Below are 17,494 nucleotides of genomic sequence, written 5' to 3' on the forward strand. Positions count from 1 at the left end.
ATATCTAGCTGATAAGCATTTAGATGTGAATTCCACACTGTTGCTAGATCACCTGGCTGCACAACAGTGAGTGACTTAAAAGGCTCCAGTCTCTCGTTTTTGTGTGCTCAGCCAGGTTCATAATGAAAAATTGTGACAGGTGAAATTAAGTATGCACTCTATCTCCCAACTTATTGCACAAGTTGACTGCAGATATTTACTTAAATGTAGCTACAAATATTCACATTCATAAAAACGTCAAATTTGTTTCAACGCTATTGAGGGTATTTAAAAACCATCCCGTGGCTATTTTGAAATACCCCCGGTAAACTACCCAAGCCTACTAGCGAGTGAGAAATGTGCTGTCTAATGTGCCAGTCTAGCGATGGTTCTGTACTGCTGCTGTTCATTTCATGGCAAAGTTTGCAAGTAACAAATAATAGATACAAATTATATACTTACTCATGATATACAGTTGAAGTTGGACGGTTATGTACACTTAGGTTGGTGTCATTAACTCGTTTTTCAACCACTCCACAAATTTCTTGTTAACAAACTATAGTTTTGGCAAGTCGGTTAGGACATCTACTTTGTGCATGACACGTGTAATTTTTCCAACAATTGTTTACAGACAGATTATTTCACTTATTCAATGTATCACAATTCCAGTGGGTCAGAAGTTTACATACGCAAAGTTGACTGTGACTTTAAACAGATTGGAAAATTCCAGAAAATTGTCATGCTTTAGAAGCTTCTGATAGGCTAATTGACATAATTTGAGTCAATTGGAGGTGTACCTGTAGATGTATTTCAAGGCCTACCTTCAAACTCAGTGGCTCTTTGCTTGACATTATGGGAAAATCAAAAGAAATCAGCCAAGACCTTGTAGACCTCCACAAGTCTGGTTCATCCTTGGGAGCAATTTCCAAACGCCTGAAGGTACCACGTTCATCTGTACAAACAATAGTACGCAAGTATAAACACCATGGGACCATGCAGACGGCATACCGCTCAGGAAGGAGACGCCTTCTGTCTCCTAGAGATTAACGTACTTTGGTGCAAATCAATCCCAGAACAACAGCAAAGGACCTTGTGAAGATGCTGGAGGAAACGGGTACAAAAGTATCTATATACACAGTAAAACGAGTCCTATATCGACATAACCTGAAAGGCCGCTCAGCAAGGAAGAAGCCACTGCTCCAAAACCGCCATTCAAAAAAGCCACACTATGGTTTGCAAATGCACATGGGGACAAAGATCGTACTTTCTGGAAAAATGTCCTCTGGTCTGATGAAACAAAAATGGAACTGTTTGGCCATAATGATTGTTATGTTTTGAGGAAAAAGGGGGAGGCTTGCAAGCCAAAGAACACCATCCCAACCGTGAAGCATGGGGGTGGAAGCATCATGTTGTGGGGTGCTTTGCTGCAGGAGGGACTGGTGCACTTCACAAAATAGATGGCATCATGAGAAGGACAATTATGTGGATATATTGGAGCAACATCTCAAGACATCAGTCAGGAAGTTAAATCTTGGTCGCAAATGGGTCTTCCAAATGGACAATGGCTTAAGGACTACAAAGTCAAGGTATTGGAATGGCCATCAGAAAGCCCTGACCTCAGTCCTATAGAAAATGTGTGGGCGCAACTGAAAAAGCGTGTGCGAGCAAGGTGGCCTACAAACCTGACTCGGTTACACCAGCTTTGTCAGGAAGAATGGGTCAAAATTCACTCAACTTATTGTGGGAAGCTTGTGGAAGGCTACCTGTAACGTTTGACCCAAGTTAAACAACTTAAAGGCAGTGCTACCAAATACTAATTGAGTGCATGTAAACTTCTGACCCACTAGGAATGTGATTAAAGACATCTGAAATAAATAATTCTCTACTATTATTCTGACATTTCACATTCTTAAAATAAGGTGGTGATCCTAACTGACCTAAAGACAGAAAATTTTTACTTGGAATAAATGTCAGGAATTGTGAAACTGATTTTAAAGTATTTGGCTAAGGTTTATGTAAACTTCTGACTTCAACTGTACTTCTTCTAGGTAAGCCTACTTTGCAGTTATCATTTTAATTGAGAAGGTTTTGGGGAAAGTATTTGTCAACCCTCAAGATGGCTATCACATCAACTGGCTACGCAAGAAGTGATAGAGATGTGCGCACCACACAGACTGATGGGCAATATTGCTGGAAACTGTCAGATATTGTTTCACTTGGCTTTTTTTTGCCAATAGTGGCTAACCAGGGGTGGGATAATGTTGCGTTGATAGTAGCTGGGAACTTGCAGTGTCTGATACATTTTGAGATTTGTTTATGACACGTTAAAATTTCATGTACTTTCAGAATTGTTTGAGCTACTCATAGGTGGGTTGCTAGGTACTGGTAGCTCATGATTGACCTGTTGGAGACCCCATGCAGTAGATTATGCTAAAAATACTATTCATGAACCATATGACAAATGACACCAAATTTGGAATGCAGGCCCATGGTACATGTCTTGATTTAGTTTAAAAAGCTAAGGGATTGGTCAAAAGATGGCTGAGTTATTGACACAAAAAAAAAAAATTACGTGCCAATCTAAACCACTGTAAATGTACTACACAGTGGGCTATCAACTTAACTTGTCATCGCTATCATGGATGTCCCTAAAACGAACCAAAATGAATTTGGTAATTATATCTTTAAAAAACAAGACGGCTCTTAACAACTCATTCTTTGCATATGTAACGCTAATGCTCAAAATCTTGCAATCATCTTCTCCTCATGAACCATACGTCAGATTCACTCCAGATTTTTTTGTTTTGTTTTAATTGTTAGTTTTTAATGGTTTTGAGAAAAAAATATGGCCACTTTGTACCAATAGATGCTAGAAATCTTGTCATGAACCATGGTATATAGACTTAACTAATTAGCCTTTAATGAACTTCAGTGATTTTAATTGCCTCATTCAAAGTCGGCCATGCTACACCACTAGATAGCACCATATCACATCAGGGCTATAGGAACTGAACCGATGGATATGGAGCCATGCAATTTGGTATGTAAACCATATGTGCATGTCCTTAGAAGTAGTGTAAATATAATGTCATTGCAACCTTCGATGGCTGCCTGTTTTTTTTTATTAGCGTAAATTCAGTTTTCCTCCATGATGAAGTTGCTCTGTATACAACTTTAGTTATGCATGAGGTTTGATTAATACACTGAAGCTTAGCCTGGCAACGCATGCAGTACAGTTGCTAGTGAAAGTCTACACACTATTCACATTTTGCTAAAAAGGAATACATTGAGATTTTGTTTCCCTACACAATATACTGCACATTTTCAAAGTGAAAGAAAAATTCTAGAACATTTTCCAAATAAATACAAATTATTGCGTTTAGTAGTCGGTGGAAGCACCTTTGGCAGCCATTACAGCGATGAATCATTTTGAATCACAGGAGGTTGGTGGTAACTTAATTGGGGAGGGTGGGCTTGTGGTAATGAGTGGAATGGTATCAAACACATGGTTTGATGTCATTCGCTCCGCTTTAGCCATTATTAGGAGCCGTCCTCCACTCAGCATCCTCCACTGTTTTGAACAATTTTCTACTAACTTTGCGTGACTCTTAGGGCAACATTTATCCACTGTTTTTGTTAACATTGCTTAAGCTTAGGGAATTTGGTGGGAATCATTGTTGGACAGCAATATTTAAGCCTTGTCTCTGATTTTCGAGCAAATTTAAGTTAAGTCCGGACTGAGGCTGGACCACTCAGGAACACTCAACACTTCTTGGGAAGCCATTCTGGTGTGTCTTTGGAATTAAGATTTGTGTAATTGTCCCGCTGAAAAATAAGAATCTATCCCAGGGTTTTCAGAAGACAGAGGCGGGTTTTCCTCAAACTTTTTAACTGGGCGTTGCTCCCTTCATAATTATTTAGAACCCAACAAACTCCTGAGTCCCTGCCAGTGACAAGCATACCCATAACATGGTGCTGCCACCACAATGATTCACAGCTGATCCACCAAGTATTAACTCCGGGGTGTGAAGACATACGCAATCAATAAGAAGAGCTTTCTTTGTATTGCTTTTTCATTACAAGTCGCTATGTGCTTCGCATCATAAAATAAAAGTACTAATGAAGAAACAAAGACCCGGAGGGAAGAGAATGAAAAAAGATAATTGAAATCATACATTACAAGCATCTTTATAAAAGTATTCAGTAGAGTTTTAAGAATAGGCACTGAATCTGCAAGCCTGATTCTAGGGGCACTACGGGCATTTGCCATGTCTCCTTTCATTTTCAACCTAGACTTTGGCATGGTCAACAGTGCCCTGCCAGAGGATCTCAGGCTGTGTCCTGTCTCGTAGGCTGCGTCCTGCACTTATTTTATTATTTTGTTATTTGGAAAAGGTGTATTTAAAAAAATATGTATATATTTCACTTTGAAAATGTGTAGTAGATCTGTATGGAAAAAAAATCTAAATTATATACACAGTACCAGTCAAAAGTTTGGACACACCTACTCATTCAAGGGTTTTTATAATTTTCTACATTGTAGAATAATAGTGAAGACATCAACACTATGAAATAACACGTATGGAGAAAATCTAAATATATTTGAGATTCCTCAAAGCTGATGACAGCTTTGCACATTCTTGGCATTCTCTCAACCAGCTTCACCTGGAATGCTTTTCTTGAACTAGTTCACACACATGCTGAGCACTTGTTTCCTGATTTTTATTCACTCTGCGGTCTAACTCATCCCAAACCTTCTCAATTTGGCTGAGGTCGGGTGATTTGTGGAGGCCAGGTCATCTGATGCAGCACTCCATCACTCTCCTTCTTTTTGTCAAATGGCCCTTCTAACGTCCTACCCCAGCCAAACCCGGACGACTCTGGGGCAATTGTGCGCCGCCCTATGGAACTCCCAATCACGGCCGGATGTGATGCAGCCTGGATTCGAACTAGGGACTGCGGGGATGCTTCTTGCACTGAGATGCAGTGCCTTAGACCGCTGCGCCACTCGGGAGCCATATCCTGATTATGGGTCAGATGTATAGAGACAATTTTGAGAATGGGGAGCAGGTACAATGGCAGGTAGTCTGTATCCCACATGCTGGATATCCTATGTGGTGTATTAACACAACACTAAAAGCAGTAGTGGAGTGGTCTGACAGAGGAGATGCTGTGTGTGGTGGGTATCTCCTCAATGTTGTACTCATTAAGGCAGAACGTAGCAAAACGTTTTGCCATGGAAAAGTAAAATGAGCGTTTCTTATCGGCCTAATGAACACTGACTGTGAATGATGCCCCTCACTCTCTGTGTTTAGGATCAGAAGAGTGCATGGTGGTGGAAAAAGAGGGGAGCGGAATGAAAAGCTCAGCATTTTAAGTGTTTACCGTTTGTACCAAGTGGGCAGATTTTTATCTGCCACGGCAGTGCCGGATCCAGGGAGGGGGGAATAACGCTGTTGAATGCCCGGCCGAATGCACGACAATAGCACTGCTGTGCAAACAATGTGGCCCCACGGCTAGGGCAGTGGACTCACAGGACACAGCTGCCAAGGGCTAGGTCTAGCCTGAACTCCTGTGTTGCTCGCACACTGTAAGTCACTCCGTTACCTGCCTAGACCCTGTCATTCCCTCACTTGCTGATTTACTCACTCACCTACGATTTAAAAGCTTTTATGATAGAATCAGAGACATTCTAGTAGATCATTTTTAAGGTCACTAGTATCGAAACAGGCTCCGTATTGGAACAGTCTCTCCATCAATGAACCAGGAAGTGGGCCAGAATAAGCTCACTAAATCAGCTCTAGTCTGGGCCAAAATATATACCAAATGGCCCTAAACTTTATAGGCTGAAATCCATACGGAGCGAACTCCTCAATACCCTTCCCTCCTCCAACTCGCTAGGAACTTTGATTCAGATCAGATGAATGTAGGCCTTATAGCACCTATTGAGTAGAAAATGATGGACGGATTCTACTGGGGCACCTGAGTGGCACAGTGATCTAAGGCATTACATACAGTTGCAGTCGGAAGTTTACATACACTTAGGTTGGAGTCATTAACTCGTTTTTTAACCACTCCACACATTTCTTGTTAACAAACTATAGTTTTGGCAAGTCATACTTTGCATGACACAAGTCATGCAAAGTCATTTTTCCAACAATTGTTTACAGACAGATTATTTAACTTATAATTAATTCACTGTAACACAATTCCAGTGGGTCAGAAGTGTACATACACTAAATTGACTGTGCCTTTAATCAGCTTTTGATAGGCTAACTGACATTTCAGTCAATTGGAAGTGTACCTGTGGATGTATTTCAAGGCCTACCTTTAAACTCCGTGCCTTTGCTTGACATAATGGAAAAATCAAAAGCAATCAGCCTAGACCTCAGAAAAGAAATTGCGTACCTCCACAAGTGTTTCATCCTTGGGAGCAGTTTCCAAATGCTTGAAGGTACCACGTTCATCTGTACAAACAATATTACGCAAGTATAAACACCATGGGACCACGCAGCTGTCTTTCCACTCAGGAAGGAGACACGTTCTGTCTCCTAGAGATGAACATACTTTGTTGCGAAAAGTGCAAATCAATCCCAGAGCAGCAGCAAAGGACATTGGAAAGATGCTGGAGGACACAGGTACAAAATACCTATATCCACAGTAAAACAAGTCCTATATCGACATAATCTGAAAGGTCGCTCAGCAAGGAAGAAGCCACTGCTCCAAAACCGCCACAAAAAAGCCAGACTACGGTTTGCAACAACACATGGGGACAAAGATAGTACTTTTTGGAAACATGTTCTCTGGTCTGGTGAAACAAAAATGGAACTGTTTGGCCATAATGACCATCGTTATGTTTGGAGGAAAAAGGGGGAGGCTTGCAAACTGAGGTACACCATCCCAACCTTGAAGTACGGGGGTGGCAGCATCATGTTGTCGGGGTGCTTTGCTGCAGGAGGGACTGGTGCACTTCACAAAATAGATAGCATTATGTGGATATATTGAAGCAACATCTCAAGACATCAGTCTTGGTCGCAAATGGGTCTTCCAAATGGACAATGACCCCAAGCATACAACAAAGTCAAGGTATTGGAGTGGCCATCACAAAGCACTGACCTCAAGCCTATAGAACATTTGTGGACATATCTGAAAAAGCGAGCATGGAGGCCTACAAACCTGACTCAGTTACACCAGCTCTGTCAGGAGGAATGGGCCAAAATTCACCCAAGCTTGTGGAAGGCTACCTGTAACGTTTGACCCAAGTTAAACAATTTAAAGGCAATGCTACCAAATACTAATTGAGTGTATGTAAACTTCTGACCCACTGAGAATGTGATGAAAGAAATGAAAGCTGAAAAAAATCATTCTTTCTACTACTATTCTGACATTCCACATTCTTAAAATAAAGTGGTGATCCTAACTGACCTAAGACGCAGGGAATTTTTACTAGGATTAAATGTCAGGAATTGTGACAAACTGAGTTTAAATGTATTTGGCTAAGGTGTATGTGAACTTCCGACTTCAACGATCTTCCTCCATCACTAATATGCTTACTTACTTTTTTGTGTATTTCATATTTACTATTCTTATTTCTCGTGTTTTTTTTTCTTCTAGTAATAGATTATTGATTATTGTTGTGTTTTGAGTTTGCAAGAACTGCATTTCACTGTACTTGTGCATGTGACATTTAAAACATGTAACTTGAAAAGAAGGAATGAAAATTAACTATTTAGGGTGTTATTTTGTTATTATCATTACTATAACCTGCCGTTTTTAAGAAATAAATTGTGAACCTTTTGTGAACCCCCCGGCTTAGACTCTTATGGGTTTACTGATAATAAACTTTATTAGCCTATCGTAAACAAATACCGGCTTGCACTTTTTGCTGGCTGTGTAGCCATCTACCGGGTTGTTGTCCTTTCCACAATGACTCCAAAGTCCTTCTGAACCAAAATTGGGAATTTCACAATGGTGTTTTTCATATTTCTCCGGTTAGGCCGACGTGAGCCATTTTCACGTGAGCTAGGCTTGCCAGGGAAAGTACACTTGGGTACTAATTATCACGTGGGGGGATGAAACATACGTTTCAGCACCACACAAATAAAGGACAGTTCCCTGATCCACTGCATGCGTGGCTGGTAGCCTAGATGTCTGCCTCACCAGTCACAGAATGGAATTTGCAACACAACAAGCTTTTAAGTTTGTAAAATAATAACATTTTATAATGGTTTAAATTGTTTCCGACCCACAATATAATTGTTCTGAACCGTGAGCTGACCCACAGGTTGAAAGAATGTTTTCTTTCCACATGCCAGCTGATTTTGTATATATATTCTTTTGCTGGTTAACCGCAGGCTGGTTAACCGTGGGTACCCGATACAATGCAGGACTTTCGTTCAGAGGGTGGCCACATGGCAGGTCAGCTAGCCAGGAGAACTGAATCAGCTGATTCGTCACACACACTCCTAACTTCAAAATATCCCACTCCGGAAATGAAACATCTTGAGTGTTTTGAGGAAAGAGCACACTCACAAACCACAACATTCTTGGCACTAGTTTCATCTACTCTTGATTTTGTAGGTGTGTCCCTACTCTTGAAATCCTCTGCTATTTACATTCCTATCAGACCAACACAAATCTGCGAGTTTCCCATGGTTTATGCTGTGTAATATCAGGAAGTATGGTCTATGATTGTCTTCTTTGACTTGGGCATGAGAGTTGTAAGAGGCACTCATTTAGTTGAAACCCTGCTCTCTCCTTATCAGGGTCACTGCTGAACTTTCAACAAATGGATATGGTTGTATGTTTTTGTGCATCTGTGTGGATGATGAGTGTTCCTTATCCTCTCACAAGTCATCAAAATAAAATCGCTGTTATCTCCAAGCTAGTCTTAAATAACTTTCACAGTGTCCAATCGTAGTGATGTTGTTGTGCTCTACTTTGATAACCAACAGATAAGATGTCTAACCTCTGACCCCTCTCTTCTCTTGCAGGACCGGAATCGGCCCTTTGATGCATTTAGCTTGCACTCTTTGGAGAATTCCTTAATGGATATGATAAGGACTGATCACGACAAAGGTAAACCACACCTTGCTGGTGGCCCACCAATGAGTATCGCTGATTTTTATATGGAGGAATCATTTTGCAGGTTAGGAATATTCATATATCCATGCTTGTTTTTTTATTTTATTTAGGCTTTAACAACAAAAAATGGCAATAAAGTTCTATTTGCCTTTATCACCAATACAATCTAGTTTTTACGATCATACATTTTATGCGATAAATTAATCACTGGCTTAACCTGCAAAATCGGACACAATTTTCTTGCACTCTGTGTGTGGTGTATGCTTTTTTAAATATTCCTTACAAGCTGCTTCTGCATTTTCTACTGACTTTAATCAAATACTCGTGATTACATTTTTGCTTCTGTTTCCCGGGTTAATATTGTGGTCGGTCACATGTAAATAAATATTTATATTGATGGCACCTGTGTCATGGTATATTGCATTGTTTTGATTGATTGTTCACGTGTGTGTGTGTCCTCCTTTTGTGTGCCTTTCTGTCTGTTTGCGTGTGAACCATTTATTTATTACTACCGTAATCATTGACAGTCTTTTATTTGGTACCATTATGGCACAGTGAAGGTTCTAGTCAGATTGTATTTGTTCCTGTTATTAAGTTAGGAGGAAGGATGTTGGAGGAAGTGAAATTGGTATGAACCCGAGCTAATGTTACCCCTTACAGGCTTCTCCTCTTCTGCCGGATGACCATAACATTAATTCAAACTCATTTGGGGTCAAAGAAATGGGTTCAAATGTGTCTGTTGGATTGCTGGGAACATACAAGTAAAATGCAAGTCTAAAGACTGGCGTTGAGATTATTTGATACAAAGAACTATCAACGCAATTATTCCAATGCCTTATTATATATCTATCTTTATCTGAGCATAGAGAGTTCACTGTGAAAAGCAACATCTTGTTTTGTAATGGAGAGACCTACCAAATTCTTTGAACAACACATGTCTGTCACATTGTATGTCACAGACTCAGAATCCTTGAGATAAATCTGTTAGTTCACATATGCCTATTATGAAAACGGACTCCATTGCGTTCAGATCCCTGTTGGCCTATTGCCCACTGTCATGTTCAGTGTTGTTTTCTTAGCCTGCCAGACAATGGAAACGCTTGGGAGTTGGGAGGGGGGGGGGGGGGGTGTATTATGAGTAGCGGCCTGCTGCTTTCTGATGCATACATTCGGTTTTTCAATATTGTGTCAGGAGAGGATTGTTTTATCACCGCAAAGGTCGTCCCGGGCAGGCTCGACTTCACTGGAACTAGGGGGAGGAGACAGACACTTCTCCTGAAAATGTTCCCCTGAAGGGGGGGGAAGAGGATGGTTCCACATTCCTGGCCCAGCACTGTTTACTCCCCTTCCTCATGTCAACAGCGTGTGGCTGCCTTCAGAGAGGCGTGCTGCCGCTTGGCCTGTCACAGAGCAGGTCTTCCCTGTTGGTGTCCTCCTCCCCTCCCTCGGCTCCGCTGGCTTTGGCTGCCCTAATATAGCAAGGCACAGGACAGCCATCTATTTGTGCTGTCTTGCCAACGTTTATTGACAATGGACGCTGACTCTGAACATAGGAGTTACAAGACAGCACAAACAGATCTGGGACCAGGCTAAGGGACAGCTACCAAGATCAGTCACTTGTACTCAGGGGTAAAAGTAAGTGCAGAAATATGGTCCTGGCAGAAGAAATAGTGGGGGTACGCCATACCATTAAAACTGAAATTATCACAATAATTAACACAAAATCGGAAGAAAGCTATAGGCTATTAGACCATTATTTAACATTACCGCATGATACATGTGTGAATTGACTTAAAAATCCAGTGATATACGCTCCAAATTGTGTTATGGTTAGAGGAGAACACTTACATTTTGCCAAGGCGGAGATGAGTGGCAGAGACCGAGGCCCAGCGTTGGACGCACCTATTCAGGCTACAAATGTAGGCCTAATGACAATCTCAGAATTTCATTACAGTACATGTGTAGGTGTTTTATGACCGCTGTCTTTTTTTTAATTCATCATTTAATTCATGCTGGAATTATTTTGTGAGTGGACGACCGTTCATGGGAAGTGACAATCAGATGAATGCCTCATGACTGTTTTGTGTTCATGCCAATGCCACGTTAAAGGGTAATAGATGTTAAGTGGTATGACACATCTTTACTAGGCCCGCAGAGATCATATGAAATTAATAGGGATTCTATATTCTATGATTACATGATTAAATGTATGGGTTTCCTGTCCCGGGCAGAAATCTACTTTCACCCCTGCTTGCACTTTGTTCATCCATTCCCTGTGTTATTATCTCAAAGTGATGCTGACTCAATGTTGCTGTTGCAGTCATTTAGCTGTGGCGCTGCGCCATGCCAAAATAATTGCAAAAAAATATGGAACACGAAGAAAGATTATTCCTCAGACTTTCAAGACGCTAGAACAGTCCACATTTACTTTTCCTCGGCAAACAAAACAGGTAATGAATAGACAAATCAGGCAACCTTGTAGTAGAATACTTTATTTATTTACGTAGTCGGCTTCTTGTTTTTTGTTCTATGCAAGATAAATGTTCCTCTCGAGGCGTATTCAAGTTATGAGCGATAGGAAGGGAAACATGCATGACAGTCAATGCACAACAATTCTTGCAATCGCTAGAAAAACAGAAGTTTTAATTGTTAGTTTGTTTATTTATTTCTCAAGTCCTAAATATTAGCGAACTACACCATTTTTAAACCCAGAGTTTTTAGAAACAACACAGCCTCTGCAGAGTCCCCCAAAAAACGGATTTGTTCTGGTTTTCTGGGGAAATGGAAAGGGAGCCATTGACCCAACTAACACTTTTGTATGTTAACAAGGTGACACGACATCTTAACTCTTCCTCCACATTTACTAGATTGATTGAACAGTGCAGAAGATAACCTCCTCGTCAAGACCAGTATGTAGGAGATCTAGTTCAGGCGTTTATTTTACTCCTGCTATGTTAGGCTGTCAGCAGTATGGTTAGCAGCATGTTTAACACTTAGCAATTAGCTGAGAGTGCATAGGAGAAAGTGGGACTAAATGTAACCGGGTCAATTGTAGGGTAACTTGGATTTGAAATTTTAAAATTGTGAAACCGATTTACATTTTTTGTAGAGCAAGTGGTAGTGGCAACCAGGAAAAAAGTGTTGGTGGTGACATGAAGTGGTTTCTGTGAGAAGTACAGGAAGGGGTCTCATTACCCCGGGTGGCAGGTTACCCCAAGTTACCGTAGCAGGTAGGCCTACATTATATTCACTGTGTTTATGCAAGTTCTTTGGGACTAAAATTCATCAATAGGATGCTAACTAGTTCAAATATAATAATTGGGATCTAGCTAATCATTTTCCCAATGAGGTAAATGCATTTCGGCAACCCCATGCTTCAGCCTATTTATTTATAGTCGCTATGCTGCATCAGTTGGGCTACAGATGATAATGCTTCTTGCTAATAGCATACCTGATAATATGGACCATGCAATCATTTCTGGATGTGGAAATCATTTTTTTAATTGTCGGCATTATTTTTGATTTGATTTAACCTTTTATTTAACCAGGTAGGCCAGTTGAGAACAAGTTCTCATTTACAACCTCGACCTGGCCAAGATAAAGCAAAGCAGTGCGACACAAACAACAGCACAGAGTTACACATGGGATAAACAAACGTACAGTCAATAACACAATAGAAATATATATATATATAAAGTGTGTGCGAATGTAGTAAGATCGGGGAGGTAAGGCAATAAATAGGCCATGGTGGCAAAATAATTACAATTTAGCATTCACACTGGAGTGATAGATGTGCAGATGATGATCAAGATTCAAATAAAATTTTATTAGTCACATGCGCCGAATTCAACAGGTTACACCTTACAGTGAAATGCTTACTTACGAGCCCCTAACCAACAATGCAGTTTCAAAAAATACAGATAAGAATACGAGATGAAAGTAACGAGTAATTAAAGAGCAGCAGTGAAATAACAATAGTGAGACTATATACAGGGTGGTACCAATACAGAGTCAATGTGTGGGGCCACAGGTTATTTGAGGTAGAATGTACATGTAGGTAGAGGTATTAAAGTGACTATGCATAGATGACAACAGAGAGTAGCAGTGGTTTAAAGAGGGGATGAGGGGGGTGGGGGGCACTGTAAATATTCTGGGTAGCCATTTGACAGGAGTCTTGTGGCTTGGGGGTAGAAGCTCTTTAGAAGCATCTTGGACCTAGATTTGGCGCTCCAGTACTGTTTGCCGTGCAGTAGCAGAGAGAACGGTCTATGACTAGGGTGGCTGGTGTCTCTGACAATTTTTAGGGCCTTCCTCTGACACCGCCTGTTACAGAGGTCCTAGATGGCGGGAAGCTTGGCCCCAGTCATGTACTGGGCCGTTCGCACTACCCTCTGTAGTGCCTTGCGGTCAGAGGCCGAGCAGTTGCCATACCAGGCAGTGATGCAACCAGCCAGGATGCTCTTGATGGTGCAGCTGTAGAACCTTTTTGAGGATCTGAGGACCCATGCCAAATATTTTCAGTCTTCTGAGGGGGAATAGGCTTTGTCGTGCCCACCTTACGACTGTCTTGGTGTGCTTGGACCATGTTAGTTTGTTGGTGATGTGGACACCAAGGAACTTGACGCTCTCAACCTGCTCCACTGCAGCCCCACTCGATGAGAATGGGGGCATGCTCGGTCCTCTTTTTCCTGTAGTCCACAATCATTTCCTTTTGTCTTGATCACGTTGAGGGAGAGGTTGTTGTCCTTGCACCACACAGCCAGGTCTCTGACCACCTCCTTATAGGCTGTCTCGTCATTGTCAGTGATCAGGCCTACCACTGTTGTGTCGTCGGCAAACTTAATGATGATGTTGGAGTCGTGCCTGGCCGTGCAGTCATGAGTGAACAGTGAGTACAGGAGGGGACTGAGCACGCACCCCTGAGGGGCGCCTGTGTTGAGGATCAGCCTGGCGGATGTGTTGCTACCTACCCTTATCACCTGGTGGCGGCCCGTCAGGAAGTGCAGGATCCAGTTTCAGAGGGAGGTGTTTAGTCCCAGGGTCCTTAGCTTATTGATGAACTTTGAGGGCACTATGGTGTTGACCACTGAGCTGTAGTCAGTGAATAGCATTCTCACATAGGTTTTCCTTTTGTCCAGGTGGGAACGGGCAGTGTGGAGTGCAATGGAGATTGCATCATCTGTGGAAGTCACTTGCCAGTTGGTCAGCGCATGCCCGGAGTACATGTACTGGCAATCCGTCTGGCCCTGTGGACTTGAATGTTGACCTATTTAAAGGTCTTACTCACATTGGCTGTGGAGAGAGTGATCACACAGTCCTCCGGAACAGCTGGTGCTCTCATGCATGTTTCAGTGTTATTTGCCTCGAAGCAAGCATAGCAGTAGTTTAGCTCGTCTGGTAGAAACGCTCGGCTGTGTTTTCCCTTGTAGTCTGTAATGGTTTGCAAGCACTGCCACATATGACGAGCGTCAGAGCCAGTGTAGTACGATTTGATCTTAGTCCTGTATTGATGCTTTACCTGTTTGATGGTTTGTAAGAGGGCATAATGGGATTTCTTATAAGCTTCCGGGCTCCTTGAAAGCAGCAGCTCTAGCCTTTAGCTCCGTTCGAATGCTGCCTGTAATCCGTTGCTTCTGGTTGGGGTATGTACGTACGGTCACTGTGGGGATGACGTCATCGATGCACTTATTGATGAAGCCAATGACTGATGTGGTGTACTTCTCAATGCCATTGGAGGAGTCCCGGAACATATTCCAGTCTGTGCTATAAAAACAGTCCTGTAGCTTAGCATCTGCTTCAAATCACCACTTTTTTTTATTGATCTAGTCACTGGTGCTTCCTTCTTAAATTTGAGCTTGTAAGCAGGAATCAGGAGGATAGAATTATGGTCAGATTTGCCAAATGGAGGGTGAGGGAGAGCTTTGTATGCGGAGTACAGGTGGTCCAGAGATCTTTTTCCTCTGGTTGCACATTTAACATGCTGATAGAAATTTAAGTTTCCCTGCATTAAAGTCCCTAGGAGAGGCTACTAGGAACGCCGCCTCTAGGTGAGCGTTTTCTTGTTTGCTTATGGCGGAATATAGCTCATTCAATGCTGTCTTAGTGCCAGCCTCTGACTGTGGCGAGTGTTGTTTGGGATTACCATCACATGCGCTGAGTGTGTGTGGAGGAGGAAACTGTGTGAGGAATGAGAGGGCATGCAGGGCTGTGTGATGATGAGAATGGTGGGGTGGGGGGGTTACACAAGGGGAGTGAATGTGAACCACCCTCTGTCTGGCGGTGAGAAGGGCAAGCCTCTATAGAGTTGACTCTGTGTTTGAAGCGGAGTCAGTCCAGAGACTCAGTCCAGGGGGAGGGAAAGGGAGAGGAGCGGGTGCCACTGACTGCCACTCAATTCTTGTGATCCTCTCCAACTCCTGAATGCTGATTTAAGCCGATCGGAATGGCATGCATGGGGAATTTACGCTCTGTTTTGAAAGGGAGCAGGCAGGTCTGGGATGGCCTGAACAAACAGGCCCGCTGAGCTCAAGTGCGGAGCATAAGGGTTAGAATTAGGCCTCCACCGCTCCATAGACTGACTAGCATATACCGCCACATGCAAATCAGACGCTCTATTCAAAGCATTCATGTCCACACACATCTGCTGCTCAGCTGTTCTGCCTCACGTGGCCTTTCAAATGTGACTGTATGCCTCAGCGACGAAGAGTCTCCATTGTCAATTTGTGTGCGTTTTTAATCAACTTGAGCTTTTGAAAATGTCATTTTATGGGTTTAAAAGGTATTTAGTGATGTTTGCATTACCATAAATGTCAGCAGTGCATAGAAACATGTAGCCTAGTAATAACAGATAGGCCTGCTGTTTGTTTCTAAAAAGCTAAAGAGTTTAGCCATTATACGACTGACTTTCATAGAATAAAATAATAAACTCTTGATTGTGTGTGTGGGAGAGGGTCATTCTGGGTTATGTGTGTTGGGTGATGTGGGCATTTGTGTTGGTTTGATGGAGACTTAAGCAAGTGTGTAGGCTTTATATGACAGATGGGGTCAGTTGCCTTGTAGGACTACATGCTAAAAGAATGGCATCTATGCTGTGGTTGATTAATGAGAATACACATCTCAACTAGTTTAAACTCTCCAGTCTCTCTAACTTGAGTACAGATCTATTGAGCAATGCTGTTTGTCTTAGTGTGTTTGTTGATTACAAATCAATAGATAATAAAATGGGCGGCAAGAGTAAGGTTTTATCGAGAGGGAAGCTAGAGCTTCAGAGTAGTCAGATGGAGAAAGAGCAGTGAAGGCTGTTTCTTTTGGGTCAGAGAGATGTCACAGAGCCTGACCTTGAGGTAGAAGGTCATCAAAAGATCACCCAGACCTTCAGGCTCTCTTGGCCAGGCTGTCCGATAACCTGAACTTAGCCTAGCCTACATTTGGCTGGACTAGGTAAACTCAAATATGCACCTTTAATAATTTGCTCTATCACTGACGACAATAGAGGATTTCTCTGCACTTTAAACAGTCTGCAATCATTGTTGGGAGATGAGATAACGTTCTTAGCTTTGTTGGAAGTGGTAAAGGTTAGAAACACACACCATTAGCTTAGTTTAGCCTTTGTCCATCCAGCCTCTACTAGTACAGTAGTTGATGAGAGAATTTGTATTCTCTTGGCCTTAAGTTGAGGGTATTATGTTTTTTGTAGGGAAATAAGTCTCTTAACTCTCAATTCAAGAACATCTAGTGTAAATAAAGCTGTCATTTTCATCCTTTGAGCTTTTCAGACAGTTGGAGCGTTGCATTTCATTGCCAGTAGCCTAAGTAGAAACTCTGTCCTCTCGTCTGGAGGTGTTTTTGTCAGCAGGGTTAACACTTCCACACCACCTCCTTGAATTGCCATTCCTCCGCATAACTGCTGCTTGGGCTTTTTCCAAAGGGAGTTATTGAGGAGCTTTAATACATTATTTAATGTGGAACAGAGGGTAAAAAAAACGTGGCTACGGCAGAGTCCGGGGGAACTGCAGGTGTACGGCAGTCGCTGATGAGCACTGCATGGAATCTAGAGGAAGGTTAACCCTTTAAGATCATAATATGCTGTCCAACACTTCTCTGAATGCAACCCCATGAAAACCAGTCAATTTAGACTAAACCAAGTAGTATGCAGCAGGTACTGTATGTATGTACATATGTATGTACATACAGGTATGTATGTACAAAGCTTGATGATCAATTGATTTACATGTGTAGTGCTAAGGCAACAAAACAAACCAAGACCGGGGTTAAGAAATACTGCTCTAACCCAGGGGTGTCAAATCTCAGCATTCGGTCTTCGAGGTCCAGAGGGACGCACTGAAAATGTGTTATAATTTCACGCCATCAAAATTAGCACTTTTTTTTCTGTGATTATTAATGAGCTGGACACAGTCAAGAAACTATGACT

General features: G+C 42.0%; 1 pseudogene; it reads left to right on the top strand.

The window, feature by feature from the left end:
* Positions 1–17,494, top strand: part of LOC139410090 (cytoplasmic polyadenylation element-binding protein 3-like) — a 65,385-nt pseudogene that overhangs the window by 13,180 nt on the left and 34,711 nt on the right.

This window comes from Oncorhynchus clarkii, chromosome 1 (genome assembly GCF_045791955.1).
Source record: "Oncorhynchus clarkii lewisi isolate Uvic-CL-2024 chromosome 1, UVic_Ocla_1.0, whole genome shotgun sequence".
Taxonomy (NCBI): Eukaryota; Metazoa; Chordata; class Actinopteri; order Salmoniformes; family Salmonidae; genus Oncorhynchus; species Oncorhynchus clarkii.